We start from the raw sequence: 6,686 nt of genomic DNA, 5'->3' as shown, positions 1-6,686 counted from the left end.
TTCTGGACCTCTCGGCCACTTCTCAAATCCTGGATTGACTTTTCTGGAAGCTCTGCTCCCCGAGGGAACTTTTTGGGTCTACCTCTGTGATTTCTGAATTGCTGCCAGCAGTTTTCATTTACTACATGGCAATGGAGGCAAGCAGCCCTCCCCCCTTTTTCTTGGTTCTGCTCAACTGCTGGTTAGTAGCAACAGAAAGCTGTTGCCTTCCAACTGACTCTGGGTGCCAGGGTTAGAACATGGAACACAACAGATGGGATTTTGAAAAAGGCACTGGCAGCAGCAGTCACCGCTGGACAGCCTCTCCTTGTGTGTAACTCCATCGTGTGGCACCCTCTCTCAATCTGTCCCCATAAATAGTTAGGCCAGATCAATTAAACCAAACTGCAAAGTGTACAAGTCTATTCTACTTTCTTCTGGTTTGCAAAATATACAGGGGTATTCCCAGTTTACTATCTCTCCCTTATGACCACCTCTCCTGGCCTCCTAAGCAGTAAATATGATGCTTAGACATTTCAGCACTCTGATCAAACCCAAGGAGCAGGCAAGCAGAGCTAGGGATAAAGGCAGGCAATCACAACTGATGACAAGCAGCTACCTTGAATTGATTATGATGGGTCACTCAGTGAAGAAAGAGGGATTTCATCATGTTTACCATCTTCCTGTAGGAATCAGGATTGTTTTCAAGCATTTACATGCTTGTTGGTTTGTTTTAATTTTAAACTACTGTAAATGTTGGACTTTTAAATACAATTATAACAGTTGCTAGGAAAGTTAAATGAGCAGTTGCACTAATTAAAGCTTTAGTTATTTATTTTTAAAATGTTAAAATATGTCAAAGCTGGCTCCATATATCATTATCAACAAATAGGATGCTCTGAGGTTTAAGCAATTAATATTTGCTTGGGTGATCTGCTGCTGTGGTTTATGATGCCACCAAGATCCCTTGACTGTTTCCCTGTAAATCACAGAAGCTCATCTATTTTTTAAACATTTCACTGTGAAATGAGTGATTGCAGCAGTATTCCAGAGAACATCTTACAGTTGCATTTGTTAATGTTCCAGGAATATCAGATAAATTAATTCAGTAACTACAGCCAAGCTAATTATTTATTTGCTTAAAAGAAAGTTTCCACATTCCACAAACTAGGATCCAACTTCTCTTTCACACAAGCAGTGAGGACACTGATCATCTCAATGCAGAAAGCAGAGCAGGCCCATACTCTTGGCATTTCCAGAACTGTAGTACTGCAGTCTTTGGGGATTGCTTCTGTTGTTGTTTCATATGGTGAATGCCCACTTGGTGAATTTGCTCCAATTAACAACACACACAAAATCAGCCAAGGGCACCCAACTTCACAGGCTTGTCTTGGATGCCAAAGACTTTACAGCATTCTCAATCTGGCATATGTTATAAACAAAAGCTCCTAATGAGACTCGCAGCAACTGAGAATCAAATTATTGCATCTGTTAGTGACGGAAACTGGACCACTTGGTTAAAAAACTGAGGCTCATTATTTGAGGGTTGACAATCTAATCCAGGACGGGTTCAAGTCTTTGAAAAAAAAAAAATACAAAAAACCTGCTTATATACCCAGCCAGCTGATACAGCAAGAAACCAGCCAGATTGCAGGAAGCCATTTCAAAATGTGTTTCTTGCATGGCAGCCAGCCACACAGCTGAGTGGGAAAGGAAACCCCAGGCAAATAAATGGCCTGTGCTACCCTGTGCATGGCACTCCTGAATATTTCAGTAAACTGATTCTGAGATGCTGAGCACCCACAGAACCCACTGAATCAGACAAACTTGTTGGTGTCTAACGTCTGGGATGCTCTGAGCATTGGTTAGCCTTTGGAGTTAAGGAGCCAGATAAAGTACCTTCCCCTTCACAAACAAACACAGAGCTACCACATTTTTTGCAGATGCATATAATGTACTTTGGCTATGAGAATTGGTCTCATCCTGAGGGACTTTGGGAGCAGGAATGAATAGAGGCAGGTGTCAACTCCTCAGAAGCAGCTGGGGGAGCCAGAGGAACTCAGTGCTTAGTGGCACGGGTTGAGAGTTCAAGGATCAGGAAAACTGAAGGAAGCCTGGGGCAACCTCAGGTATGGGTTGGTTGGGGCACTGAACCTGCATCAACTGAGCCAGGCTGCTCCAGAAACTCCCATTCTGTCTCCATTCCACTTCAACTCCTTAACCCTCCCCACACCTCTGCTGTGCTGGCAAGGCACTGGGGCAATCAAATACAGTTACTCTGCTGGCTTGCAATTTCAAGAAATGCATCAAGAAGCACCTTAGCTGTTACAGTTCTATTGCTACAGTAGCCTTCTGGTGACCAGGAGAAGCAGCTTGTGGATACCTAATGTCCTAGCAGAGCTGCTGGGAGGCAGGAAGGGATGCCAAGTACCTGAGCATCTGTGAGATAAGTGAGTGGGCAACTGGAGTCTGCAGCCTATATTTAGAGTATCTCACCTGCCCCTACTGTGCCAGAGCTTCCATTCTTCTGGATGCATTGCAGAGAGATAAGCCCTACCTTTGATAGTGACTGACTGATAGGCCTGTGTGAAGCGGCTAGTATTCGCTTCAGATTCCGCTGATTCAGGGGATAGTGATTTGATTCGGTGACTCGAATCACTGTCCCAAATCAATTTGGCCAAATCATCCAGGCCCATTCCCCACTCACTCTCCCAGCCTGGCTGCTCTACCCCACCAGCTCCTGGCACTTTGAGGGGGGTGGGAAAAAAAGCTTGCACACACCAGGTGCTGCCAGGTAGGGGTGCTATCCCCACTGTCCCACGCTGCATGAGCCCCCTGACCCTCGCCGCTATCTCAGCACCCCCAATGGCTGCCCTGCCCACCCCAGCTCCAGCCCTTTAAGGAAAAAAACTGTCAACTCATGGTTCCAGCCCAGTGGGGGGTAATCTGCCCAGTGCCATGTGGGGGACTCTTCCATGAGCCCCCTGAAACCCTGAGGGCACTGCAGGAGCTGGTGAGTTTAGCGGGGGGGTTCAGGTTTTTTTCTTAAAGGACCAGATCTGGGTTGGGCAGGGCAGCCATGGGAGAGGCTGGGGGGGCTCGTGCGGAGCCCCCCATGCGGCATGAGGTGGGGGGGCAGCACCTGGTGAGTAGAGGCTTTTTTTTTTTTTAAAGGGCTGGGAGCTGGGGCAAGGCAGGGGAGCAATGGGGGGGGCTGGGGGAGCAGGCAGAGGATGGGGCCTGCCAGGGGTCCCCCCCCACCTTCCTGCAGCCTTCCCTCAGCCAGACCCTACTTACTGGAATGGAGTCTGGGTCCAGCTTCCTGCTGCAGCGGGGAAGGACTGCCCAAATCACCAAAGCTCTCTGAATCTTTTCTGAAGATTTGGAGAGCTTCAAATCAATTTGAACCTTTTTATTGGTTCCTTGATTCATTTCGGATTTGGAGATTCAGCCACCGAATGGGGCTGAATCTCCTCCGAATTGAATCAGCACCTGAAGCTTTGCACAGCCGTACTGACTGAAATATAGCTCCCTTTCATCTGTACATAGTGGCACCAAACTGTGCATACAGTAAACAAACTTACCAGCAGGAAGACTACTTAGGCTCTATAACCCAGAGCAAGCTCCAGCAAGGAAAGCAAACTGAGAAAGGGAAGGAAACGAGACTAAAGCATGCTACATTTCCAAGCTGCTGTTTCCTTTCAGCAACTCAATAATCAACTCTGCCTCAAACACAAAGCCAGCAGTTTCAGCCAATTAGAGTAACTTTACTTGCTCTGCCTAGTGCTCCCTCTGATCAGTGCTTGGTTTTGCTTCCCTGTCTCAGCTGAGGGAGAAGTACATCTGACCAGTGACTGTGGGAGAAGACTATTGCAATACAGAACCAACCATGCCCTCAGCAAAGGCAGGGAGGAAAATCTTTCTGAAAATCTTGGATGTACTTGACAGCCCTGCACATAGGGACACAGACCCAAACCAAGGGGTGCAAAGAAATAGTGGTGCAAAGTAAACACTAAAGTAGCATCAGTTCATAGGACTAAACAATTCACCTCTGTTTAAGGACTCAACATTTGCAATCTAATTAACTTCAAATAATAGACCTGAGATCAAATTTAATCCATGCAGGACTGTGGCAAATGTCATTCCCCCCTGACCCTAAGAGCATGCAGGCTCAAGATAAATCGTCAATGTACTCCAGTCATATGCTCCGCTTCACTGTTGCTATTTAATCTACTGATAAATATACACTTCAGCCTTGATTTCCTCCCCAGGCTTCTTCAGTGCAGGATGATAGCAAATGATACTAGGTTTGCTTTGAACAGAAATAGTGGTCCAAAGCAAACATTAAAGTAGCATCAGTTCCCTCTATCTCAGAAATGGAATGGTGGGGAGAACCTAACTTTTTTATACCTTGGTTGAATCAACCTATTAGCATAGGTCACCAGAAATTCCTCTGCCCCTTCAGGCTGGGTTCTAGTTCTTCCAATAAGGCTGTAACCCTGTAAAGAAGCATGCAGCATTCTTGAGACTGCCAATTGTGATTAAGGGAGAAAGCAAAGATTTAATTTAAATCAGGGACAGTTAGCCATTTATAGCAGTGCTCAGTCTATGTTAGAAAAGAAATCTTCTGAGCTATGTATTCAATTTCTTGTTGTCACACTCTTTCTGACTTCGGCTTAATAACCTACTCATTGAGCCAAATCTACAAAGTTAGGTACTGCAGTGGTAGACTTTTAGATGCCTTCCACCTAGCAGAAACCACAACCTTGCATTAGGTGCCCCAGTAGATAGGGAGAGTTACATACCTGAGAATGAGATTTAGAAAAGCCAGGATAAATTACCTACTAGGACATACCACATTGAGGATTGAATCACAAGCCCCTGTGTTCTTGGGAATTCAGGCATTTCTCCTTACTAGAGTTTCACAGCTGGGAGCCTTCACCTCCAGTTAGAAACCTAAACAGTTGTTGTCATTAAAAAGAAAAAAATGAGGAGCCTTTTCTTGTCTCATACCTAATACCACAGTGTTTAGTGCATTCACTAGGGCTATGTGAAACAGCACCATTTCATTTTGACTTCCATTTTGCTGTTTTGAAGCACTGTTCCATTTTGTTTAGCCCGAACTGTTTCTCTGTTCTGGTGCTGTTTTGATGCATTTCAATGTTTCGCTCATAAGCTATGGGGAAATCACAAAAATGCCTATAATTTTGCCATTTCTTGCCTGATTCAGATGAAAATTGCAGGGATGGTAGCCCCTTCTGAGGGCATGATGCCTGACAAGTTTCAAGGAGATAGGTGTAGGGGAGTTTAATGTCATCCTGCACTCAAAGCTGGGGGCTGTTTCCCCGGGAGGAGTCTGACACAGTCCTGCAGCCCTCCTGGGGGGTGCAGGCCCCCAGATCTGTACACAGGATGACAGCAGGCTGCTGCTGCTGGCTGAGGCCAGCATCAGCACTGGGTTCTTCCCAGTGCTCTGCAGCTAGTGAGTGAGGAGTTTAAAAAAAAAGCTCTGCACTCACCAGCTCTGGCAGCGGCAACTGGGGCCTCTGAGGGCTTGTGGCAGAGCCCCCCTGCATAGCAGGGGGCATTGCAGGGCAGCGGGGATCATCCATGCTGCAGCTGCACCATCACACTGGTGCAGTGCAGCTCGGGAGGGTGCCACACACTGTCCCGGAGCTGGGGAGGCTCCGCATGTCAGCCAGAACTCCTGCTTCAATCCCCAGCTCTCTGACCATTCCCCCAGCTCCTCCCAGGGGCATGACCCCCAGATCTGCATGCAGGGTTTCAGCAGGTTGCTGCTGTCAGCTGGGGAAATAGCCCAGAGCTGCTGCCATCTCCAGCTGGCAGTGGCAGCCTGCTGTCATCCCACATCATCTGGGGGCCTGCACCCCACAGGAAGAGCTGTGGGAAGTGATCAGAGAGCTGGGGAAAGATTGGGGAGCTACGGAATCAAACTGGGAACTGGAGGAATATTCAGGAACCTGAACATTCCCCCAGCTCCTGGCTCAATTCCCCAGCTCCCTGTTCAATTCCTCCAGCTCTTCCTGGGGGGCACAGGCCCCCCAGATATGTGCACTGGGTTACAGCAGACTGCCACCGCAGGCTGGGGCCAACAGCAGCACCACAGTCTTCCTGGCGCTCAGAGCTGGCTGCACCGAGCAGCTGCCACTGGCCCCAGCCTGCAGCAGCAGCTTGCTGAAACCCCAAGAGCAGATCAAGGCCCCACACTCCCCCGGGAAAAGCAATGATCAGAGAGAAGAGATCAGAGAGCTGGGGAATCAAACCGGGAGCTAGATGTCAATATCAGAGCAGTCCTTCCACCCTCTTCCCCCTTCCTCTTCTTAGTTTCTGTTTAGCTGCAAGCAAGCCCAGCTTTGAAACTCGAAATGTTTCAAGACTTTCGAAACATTTTTGTAACTGTTTTATTTTTTTTTCTTCTATATAACTGCCGCGCGGCACTCTCACATTTATGTAACCTTGAAGTCTTAACTAGTAAGCTAAATAAGCGCTTTGTATTTTTTTCTGTTGGCATTAAGCTACACACGCGCATTTTGTAGATTTCATTTCTTATCTAGAAGTGTTATTTTTGCAGAAATGAAACTTATGTAAAAAGTCTGCCTAGCAATTACTATGTACAAGAAACTATCCTATCCCTGTATGCTCAGCTTATATCATAGTTAGTGTCACAGAGGCAGTCCAACCAACAT

The sequence above is a fragment of the Crocodylus porosus genome, unplaced genomic scaffold (genome assembly GCF_001723895.1).
Source record: "Crocodylus porosus isolate Cpor-Errol unplaced genomic scaffold, CroPor_comp1, whole genome shotgun sequence".
Taxonomy (NCBI): domain Eukaryota; kingdom Metazoa; phylum Chordata; order Crocodylia; family Crocodylidae; genus Crocodylus; species Crocodylus porosus.
The sequence above is the reverse complement of the archived record's forward strand: the minus strand, read 5'-3'. Positions refer to the sequence as shown.